An 8,883-nucleotide genomic window follows, 5' to 3' on the forward strand; every position below is an offset into this window, starting at 1 on the left:
TAAAAGTCTCGCCCTCGACCCCATCGGAGAAGTGGCGGATCATGTAGACTATCCTCCAGAAAGACGAATAGATTTGACCAAGCATCACTTGGAACTTGTCGCAGAAATCAAGAATAACCGGATCTATCTCTAAGGGAGAAGGGTTAGAAGAATCGACCGGACTTAGGGTGAATGGGTAAGTGTACATATAAAGGAAACCAGCTTTATGATCCGTTATGCTTTCATAAGAACGGGGTATCTCAAACCAGCACTGCTTTTTCCCCAACGTCAGTCTTTCTTCACATCGGTCACTACGCTAATATACCAGGACACGTGTTTGCACCGGCCTGGTGTAGATGAAGGTTTGTCGATGGAAAAATCATTTGTTGTGTCGAACCCAACGGGAATAGACTGTTCAATGGTGGGTATCACTTTGCGTTTTCCTTTGGATGCTCGGGATGTAGAGGAAGCCTCGTCTTTCCAAGGAACTGTCTTGGAAGTTCTCGCCATGATAGTGTCAAAACTTTTCTGAGAAAGCAGGCAAAGGATCAAGACCGGAGGAAGAAAGTGTGCGAAAGGGAATAGATTTAGCCCTGGAAATTTGAAGATATTTTGAAAGTATGGATTGTCAAACGGTTGATGCCTTTATAGAAACCATGAGGGCAGCGGAAAGGACGAACTAATAGCGGTTCGTAGAATTCTCGATAGTCGTGTTTGACGGTGACCCTTGCGTGACTTTTTGAAGTATGGCATTTAATGCTCTGATGGACTGACATCATGGCTATGATGTTCATGGAGTGGGTGGCTCATGATCGTTTCCTATCACTTTAATCTAGGAAACGCAGTAACTATCTGTATACGGTGGAAATCGATGGCTCGATTTCATGGCATCTCGAGGGTTTCCAGTAATCGATTCGAGAATTCTCGATGGATCCACCTCGAGACAATATGAGTAATGACCGGCCTCGAAGCAATGGAATTAACGGTCTTGGCGGATCAAGGTGAAGTTCCCAAGGTACATACATATAGCTGGCTAGGCCTAGTGATCTAATCGAAAAAGCGAATCAATGCATTAAATGGCTGCAGCAGCCCATATCTTTATAATTAATATATTTGTACTATGTTGGAATTTTTCCTCCTATATAAAGGGTATCCTTGCCATTTTGTAAGGTCTGTTGGTCCATACTAATTATACAAGAACATTCTCTCTGCTCTCTAATATATTCTCTTGATCTTATTACTTCATTTATTGCTCATATCTATTGTGTTTTATCTATTGTTCTTCATTTATTTCTTATTATTAGCCATAAAGAGCCGCCTTTGATTTATTTATAATTGTTATCCACCATCGAGTGCCTTCGATAGTTCCCAACCGAGCTTCAGACTCGACCCCGAGGCCCTCGAATAGGCAAGCTCAAGGCCCCGATTGACAGTAATTCGGTTTGATTAACACCTCGCTCTTAAGCTCTTATTTCGATTCTTAGTCTTTCACATAACATCTACTGCATAAAACCTAGCATAAAATAGATCATGTATTTTTATAACCACTAAATCAAATTTAAGTATTATTACCATTTTCATGGTAAACACCTCTCCTGTTGCAGATGTGGAGGCTTCCCTTTCACGTAAAGCAGTCACGTTTTCGTGCGGTGGAGGTGAAGTGTCTCCCCCGGGTATGATGTTTGGTGTTTCATTTTCGTTATCCTCTCTGCTATCTTCGTTGATGGTGTCTAGGAGGTTGGTTGTGATGCCTACTATTACACCCCGCAATATTACGATGATGTTACATCCTGCAATATTATAGTACGATGATGTTATGCCTTGCAGTATTACATTACGGTGATGATACGCTTTGCAGTATTAAGTTACAACGATGTTGCACCCTGTAGTATTGTACGTTGAATTTGTCGTAAGGTAATTGACATCAGTCCAAGTAAAATATTATTTAGAGATTATAATGATTATGCTATTTCACAAGTGATGAGTAAATTCGTGAAGTTGAAAGGGGAAGCAAGTCAAAGAAAATAAATTTTCGTCAAAGTTTGGTATTTTAGAGTAAAATACGGCCCGAGCTAAAATACTCGGTATTTATGGACTAGTGCCATACAAAATACTACATGACCATTCTTGTAAGGTGTACAAGGTATGTTAAAAGTAAGTAGTATTTTAATTAAGTGGAAATAATTCTTAATTATGTGGGTAATTGGTTAATTATCGGGTAGCGGGATATTACCTAATTAAATTAATTGAAAACTTTGGATAAGTGTCAAGGAAATAACGTGGCAGCAAATCCCCTTATTAATAATATGACTCAGTCAATTATTAATAGGTGACATCCTAGTTCTTTAAACAAAAGACACCTCCACGTTAAACTTTCAAGAACAACATTCAAGAATGTAATTATTCTGGGAACTCATTCACAAAAGACATTTTCAATCAAAAATGCAAACTCTTCCCTACCATTTTCAATACTACGACTTTGTAATAAGCAGAGAAGAAATGTTAGCAATCCTCTTTGTAACAAAACGATCCTAACAACTCTTCCCTACCATTCTTGAATGTAGCGGGATATTACCTAATTAAATTAATTGAAAACTTTGGATAAGTGTCAAGGAAATAACGTGGCAGCAAATCCCCTTATTAATAATATGACTCAGTCAATTATTAATATGTGGCATCCTAGTTCTTTAAACCAAAGACACCTCCACGTTAAACTTTCAAGAACAACATTCAAGAATGTAATTATTCTGGGAACTCATTCACAAAAGACATTTTCAATCAAAAATGCAAACTCTTCCCTACCATTTTCAATACTACGACTTTGTAATAAGCAGAGAAGAAATGTTAGCAATCCTCTTTGTAACAAAACGATTCCAACAAGATTTAGCAACGTAAAATTTTGCAATTCTAACGGAGTACGGTGCAACCTTTCCGAAGAATATCATATGGAATTTTTCCCTACTCCAGGTATGTTAAGGCTATCCCTTCTTTCTTTTTATCATGATCCATACGATACAAACGAAACAAGAAAATGCACAACCTCCATAAATAACTCTATTCATAGAAATATTAGAGGTGCCTATGTTCTTGAATTCCCGTATGTCCTATTACTTTATCATCTGTTCACGGGTCTCAAAAAAATACGAAAGTTGAACAGAGTTTATTTTATGATATTACTCAAACGCAAAATGGTCTTATGACATTCCAAAAGACTTTATTATTGCACTTTTCATGCATTGCATTCATGTACATTGACCCATGACCAGATGACATTATATACGTGTATATATGTATGTATATGGGATATGGGAAAGGTTATGGCGTTATATAATGTGAGCATGTGATTTTTGCCCTATATAAATTACTCCTATAAAATCCAAGAAAATAGATTTTTTCTTATTATTTGAATTTTGTAAGATTTTTATTATTTGTTTGTATTTTTGTGCAGGTTAATCTTTTGTTAAAATCATGAAAAATGCCAAAAATACCATGCATTGCATTTAGTTTTTATTTTTATATTTTTAGGATTAATTAGTTAATTATTTGTGTTATTAAAAATAAAAATTACAAAAAATAGCTCATTGTGCATTTTTACCTTTAATTTTTATACTAATGATTTTTCTTTTCTAATTTAGGATCATAGTAATTTTATAAATTTTGGAATTAGATATCTGATTTAATTTAATAATTTTTAGATTAATTTAGGATTTTTAATTTTTGTTAAAAAAAGAGAAGAAAAAGGGGAAAAGAAAAAAAGAGGAATAAAACAGTTGATTGAAAGAAGGGATCTTTTAATTGAAATTGGGCTGCCCCATACCCAAAATTCATCCCAAATCCGCCCCAAAAGCCCAGGCCCAAAATAGCCTACCCGGTCCGGGATTTCCCACCCCCAAAATGACCCTGTTTCATCTTGCTTTCATCATAGCCGTTGGATCCTGTTAATCCAACGGCCCGGAATTGGTCCCCTATTTACTATATTACTGTCTGAAAACTCCTCATCCCCCCCATTTCAGAACCCCTCATTCATCTCTTTCACCCAAACTAAAGAAACCATAGCTGCCTTCACTCCCTCACCGTCTCCGCCGCCAAACACTACCGAAAATTGCCTCACATCGGTTCCGGTGTTCCAAATGGCCCCAAATCAACACCCTAGAACCCTCGTCGTCTCCTCTTTACAAATCTCCAAACCAATCCCCTCAAATCACTCTCAAACGCCTCGAATCTCAAATCTGAGTTTTAATACCAAAAACCCTAAGCTCTCCAAATCAACCCAAAACTTCACTAGGTTGTTCCTTCACTCCCCTCACCCCTAATACACTACTGGTTTTCCCAAAAAGCCCCTCAAAATCAAGCAATTTCAAATCGAAAGTCTGAAAATCTAAAAACCTCTACTGAGTCGATTCCGGAAGATTTAATGGCTCAAACCTACATGAGTCAACTGCTTTTGATGAGAGCAATTGATTCATGTGGGTTTGACTTATTTTCAAGATTACCCTAACCAGTCCAAGCTCAGGCCAGGTTCTCCGGTTCCAATTTGTTTCCCACTTTAGTATAGGTAATTTCTGGCTTGCTTTCTATTTTTTTTCTTTTCTTGGCCATCTCATTTTCTTTTTTTTTTCTTTGACTGATTCTTCGTTGTGGTTGTTCTGTTTGTAATTGCATGTTTTAGGTTCTTGTTTTTATTCAGAATCGTTGTTTCCTTCTGTATTTAGTCATGAGTTAAGCACTTTGTCATAATCATTGATTGGTCAATTTGTCGTTTGGGGTTCATTAATGTTTGTTAGCATGTTAATTTCTTGTTTGTTTGATTCCCTAATATGGTGATATTAGTTTGGATCAATAGGTTCGATTCTTACAAAATGGCTTATTGATCGATTCTGCATTCACGATAGGTGCAAATGTTCCTGTTCTATGCCATTTCTCTTTTCAATTAAGTGTTAAAATAATTTAGGTCCAGTTAGAAGTTTAAATTGAATCAAGATTTGTCCATTTGATCTTCCTTGATTTTAAGTCACATTTTTGTTCTTGTTCACCTTAGTCTATAAATCATTAAGAATTGAAGGGACCTAATTGAACTAAAAGAACTTAGAACAAAGTTGAAATAAGCAGTAATTAAAGGGGTAAAAATGGACTTTCACATAAGGTAAATATCAGATTCTAGACTCTTCACAGCTGTCCCTATCCTTAGCCTAAATGCTGATATTGGATAAAGAAAAGGACAGACAGCTGTAAAAGATGTTGTACTATTCTGATTTTTAGAAAATTTAGGTTAGAATATGCTTTTTGATACCTTTTTGTGCATTCTATAAAAGGGAAATATTCCCTCACTCACACACACACATTGAGCCTCATTCTCTGCACAGAAATTCCTGAAAACACATCAGAATTGAAAACCCTAAGAAATACACTCTAAAAGTTCAGTTGTCTTATCTTCTTTTGATTTTTGGTAAAAATTGAAGAACTTCTTTGAAGATTTCTGGTTTTTTATCAGTAGAAAATGGTTTGAAGTTTAAAATTCTTCTTCTGGGACTTTTGGCTACTATTTCATTGCAGAAGCTCTTTGGTTCTTTCCTCCTTGACCTTTATTTGGTCATTGCTCTGTTTGTGTTTTCAATTTCAAGGTATGTAACAACGTTTATCTTAAATAGAATTAACTTTGAGTTTGAAATTTGTGTTTGAAACCTGTTTTCATTTGGCTGAATTTTGCTATTAGTTTTAGCATCCTTGACTTGTTGAATTTAGAGTTAATTAATGTCCATAAACCCTGTGTTGATATTACTTTAAATAGCTGCTGCATTTGTTCATGAAATCTGAAATGACTGTGCTGCATATGTCAATGTTGGGTGGCTGAATCAATATGTCTATATACTATAAAACTATGTTCAAAATTACTCTTTTGATAGCAGCACTAAAGGAAATGAATCTAACCCTTTAAATGGTCAGATTCACTCCTTAAATAGTGCATAAGATTCTGGACTCCTCTAGCATATGTCTAAGTTGTTTCCCTTCCCCCCTTTCTTTTTTCTTTACTAAGAAGAGAACTTGGAGTAGGATTATGGTTTGGAAGTCTTTGTTCGTTTATGGGGCTGACCTTAAAACATGGTCAGATTTATGAACAATATTGCTTTTCCTTTTACTCGTTTTTTTGCATTAGGTTAGTTAAGATTGATTTGATAATACTGTAGGTTTTTACATTTGAAGAAATTTTTTAAGGCTGACCTTTTCACATGGTCAGATTCATGAAAGTCTAGGCTGAAATAGAAGCCTGATGAGCAGTAGGAAGCTTCAGAGTTGGAATGGTATCCTGTAAGAAACAACTCTATAGATGATTTCCTGCAGGTTGAAGTTGCCTTTTTGAAAGATTTTGTAACAGCTAGGAGACTCCAAATTTGGAAGGAAGACGGTTTTTTTGCCTTAGCCTTTTTCTAGATATATAATTGTATTCAGTAAAGTTATGTAAATTCATGGACATTCAGCAGAGAAAAAAGACTGTTATAATGATTCTTAAATTCAGTTTTCATTTAACTTATGTATAGGGTGATAGCAGTTGAATCCTTTTCTTTTTTTGTCATGGACATTATTATTGCACTGTGTAATGGTTTAGCATGAATTGGGCCAGACTTGCAGTGAGGTCCGACATTGGAACTCATTTGAGTAAGTCTAGGCCCAGACAAATGGGCCTAGGCGTCGAACCCTATAAAGTGACTTCAATTGTGAAATTTCTTTTATAGTATAAAACATGTTATTATATCCTGCTTAGTTATGCGTTTAATTCTTAACTGGTATTGTTGTTTAACCCTTACTAATTTTTAGTTAATGAGCAATTGGTATAATCATACATGAATAGGCAGATTTGGTTAATTAAAAGGTTGGATATGCCCAGCCAGAAAAACATAGTAACTGGGCCCGCTTGAAGCCTAATGTGGGCAGAACTTGATTAAAGCTCCAACATAGGAAATAGCCTTCGAATTCATTCTCTGCTGGGCCAAACTTTGAGCCCAATGGCAGCTTTTCAAAGCTGAACGTTTTTTTCCAGTTTGATCCAATGATGAACGCCCAAGCATAAGTCCTTTTTTAAGAATTAATCTAGGCCTAACCTTCCCATACTTTAGTTAAAAGACTCTGAGTTCGAATTTCAAATTAGGATCCAAATACAAGTATCCTTAGTCCTAATCAAATGGAATGCACCCTTTTGTTAAAATAAATCGAGATGTGCCATACACAAACAAAAATCCATAACCTATGGCCCTCATATTGATATTAACCTAGTATTAATATAACCTTAAACACTCGTAGTTTGCTATAGGCTCGATTTAGACTAGTATTGTGATTATGTATACGTTTGCGTAACATAATTACAAATTTAATTCTAAAAGTAACTCGAGGGATGCATTCGCAAAACTTCAACCAAACTTTTCTTAATAAAATAAACAAAGCGTTATTAATTGTGGACACATTCACGTGACATAATTTTTGACGCACCAAAGGAAAAGAGTATACGTACGCGTAACTCAATTCTTTAAATATGAATAATCAAGTGATTAAAAGCGGTGAAAGGTAAATGCACATAGGTTCTAAAATAAGTAATTAGACATTTTAAGCCAAGTATAAATTGCTAAGTGACTGTGCTAGAACCACAGAACCCGGGCATGCCTAACACCTTCTCCCGGGTTAACAAAATTCCTTATCTAGAATTTCTGGTTCGCAGACTTTTAAATAAAGTCGAAAATTTCCTCTATTTGGGATTTAAAAATAAATTGTTGACTTGGGACACCAAAAATAAATTATTCCAAGTGGCGACTCTAAAAATTAAATAAATAATCTCATTTCGAATAATGTCACTTTAATTGAAAAAACTCCCATATACCCTTTCGGGGTGTAAAAAAGGAGGTGTGACATATATGTACCACCACCTGATCAGCTGGTATACGTTGATGATTTTGCTCAAAGTGGTCGAGATGATATGATGGGAGGCCCTCAGAGGCTGATGATGTTATGAAACATGTACCTATACACGATATGACATTCATGCTCATATGCATGACACTATAAGTATTTTATGATTTACAAAGTTTTCCAGACTTACAGGTTGAGTCAATTACTCTATATTTCTTCCATGTCTGTTATGTACTTATTTCTGTGCCTTACATACTCGGTACATTATTCGTACTGACTTCCCTTTTGCATGGGGATGCTGCATTTCATGCCCGCAGGTCCCGATAGCCAGGTCAAGATCCCTCCAAGTAGGTTATCAGCTCAGCGGAAGATATTGGTGCGCTCCATTTGCTTCGGAGTTGCTTTTTTGGTTAGTATGATTTAGACGTGTATGGTTTCGTATGGCGGGACTCTGTCTCGACCTTTATGAAAATTTCTTATTGTTAGAGGCTTGTAGACAGAGGTCATATACGTAAGATATTGTATGGCCTTGTCGGCCTATATATATGGTACGAGTGGTTATTTTGGGCTTGTAGGCCCGTATGTCTTATGTATAGATTGGTATTACATGTTGTATTCTACCTATTTCATGGTAGCCTTTCCGGCTCAGTTATTTATGATAGTATGACATGAAAAGATACGCTATGTTGGTACTCGGTTGAGTAAGGTACCGGGTGCCCGTCACGGTCCATCAGTTTGGGTCATGACAAAAGTGGTATCAGAGTGATTCTCTCCTAGGGAGTCTACAAACCGTGTCTAGTGGAGTCTTGTTTATGGGTGCGTCGTGCACCTCACTTTTAAGCATGATGCTACAGGGCATTTAGGATTGTTACTCTTTCTTCTTACTCTAGATCGTGTGGTAGAGCTCACTTATAAGAATTCAAATTCTGAAATTCTATTTTATTCATAATAAGACGACACCTACATCCAGAAAGAATGTTGGAAAGAGAGATAGTTGTGGAAGAGCTG

The 8,883-nt window shown here is 36.2% G+C and overlaps 1 long non-coding RNA gene across 1 annotated transcript; it reads left to right on the forward strand.

The window, feature by feature from the left end:
- The first annotated feature begins 2,693 nt into the window (after positions 1–2,693).
- Positions 2,694–6,508, forward strand: LOC107788680 (uncharacterized). The gene is made up of 2 exons (XR_001648674.2): positions 2,694–2,946; positions 5,533–6,508. It is a non-coding gene; the product is annotated as an uncharacterized LOC107788680 (long non-coding RNA).
- The last annotated feature ends 2,375 nt before the right edge of the window (positions 6,509–8,883 follow it).

The sequence above is a fragment of the Nicotiana tabacum genome, chromosome 20 (assembly GCF_000715075.1).
Source record: "Nicotiana tabacum cultivar K326 chromosome 20, ASM71507v2, whole genome shotgun sequence".
Classification (NCBI taxonomy): Eukaryota; Viridiplantae; Streptophyta; class Magnoliopsida; order Solanales; family Solanaceae; genus Nicotiana; species Nicotiana tabacum.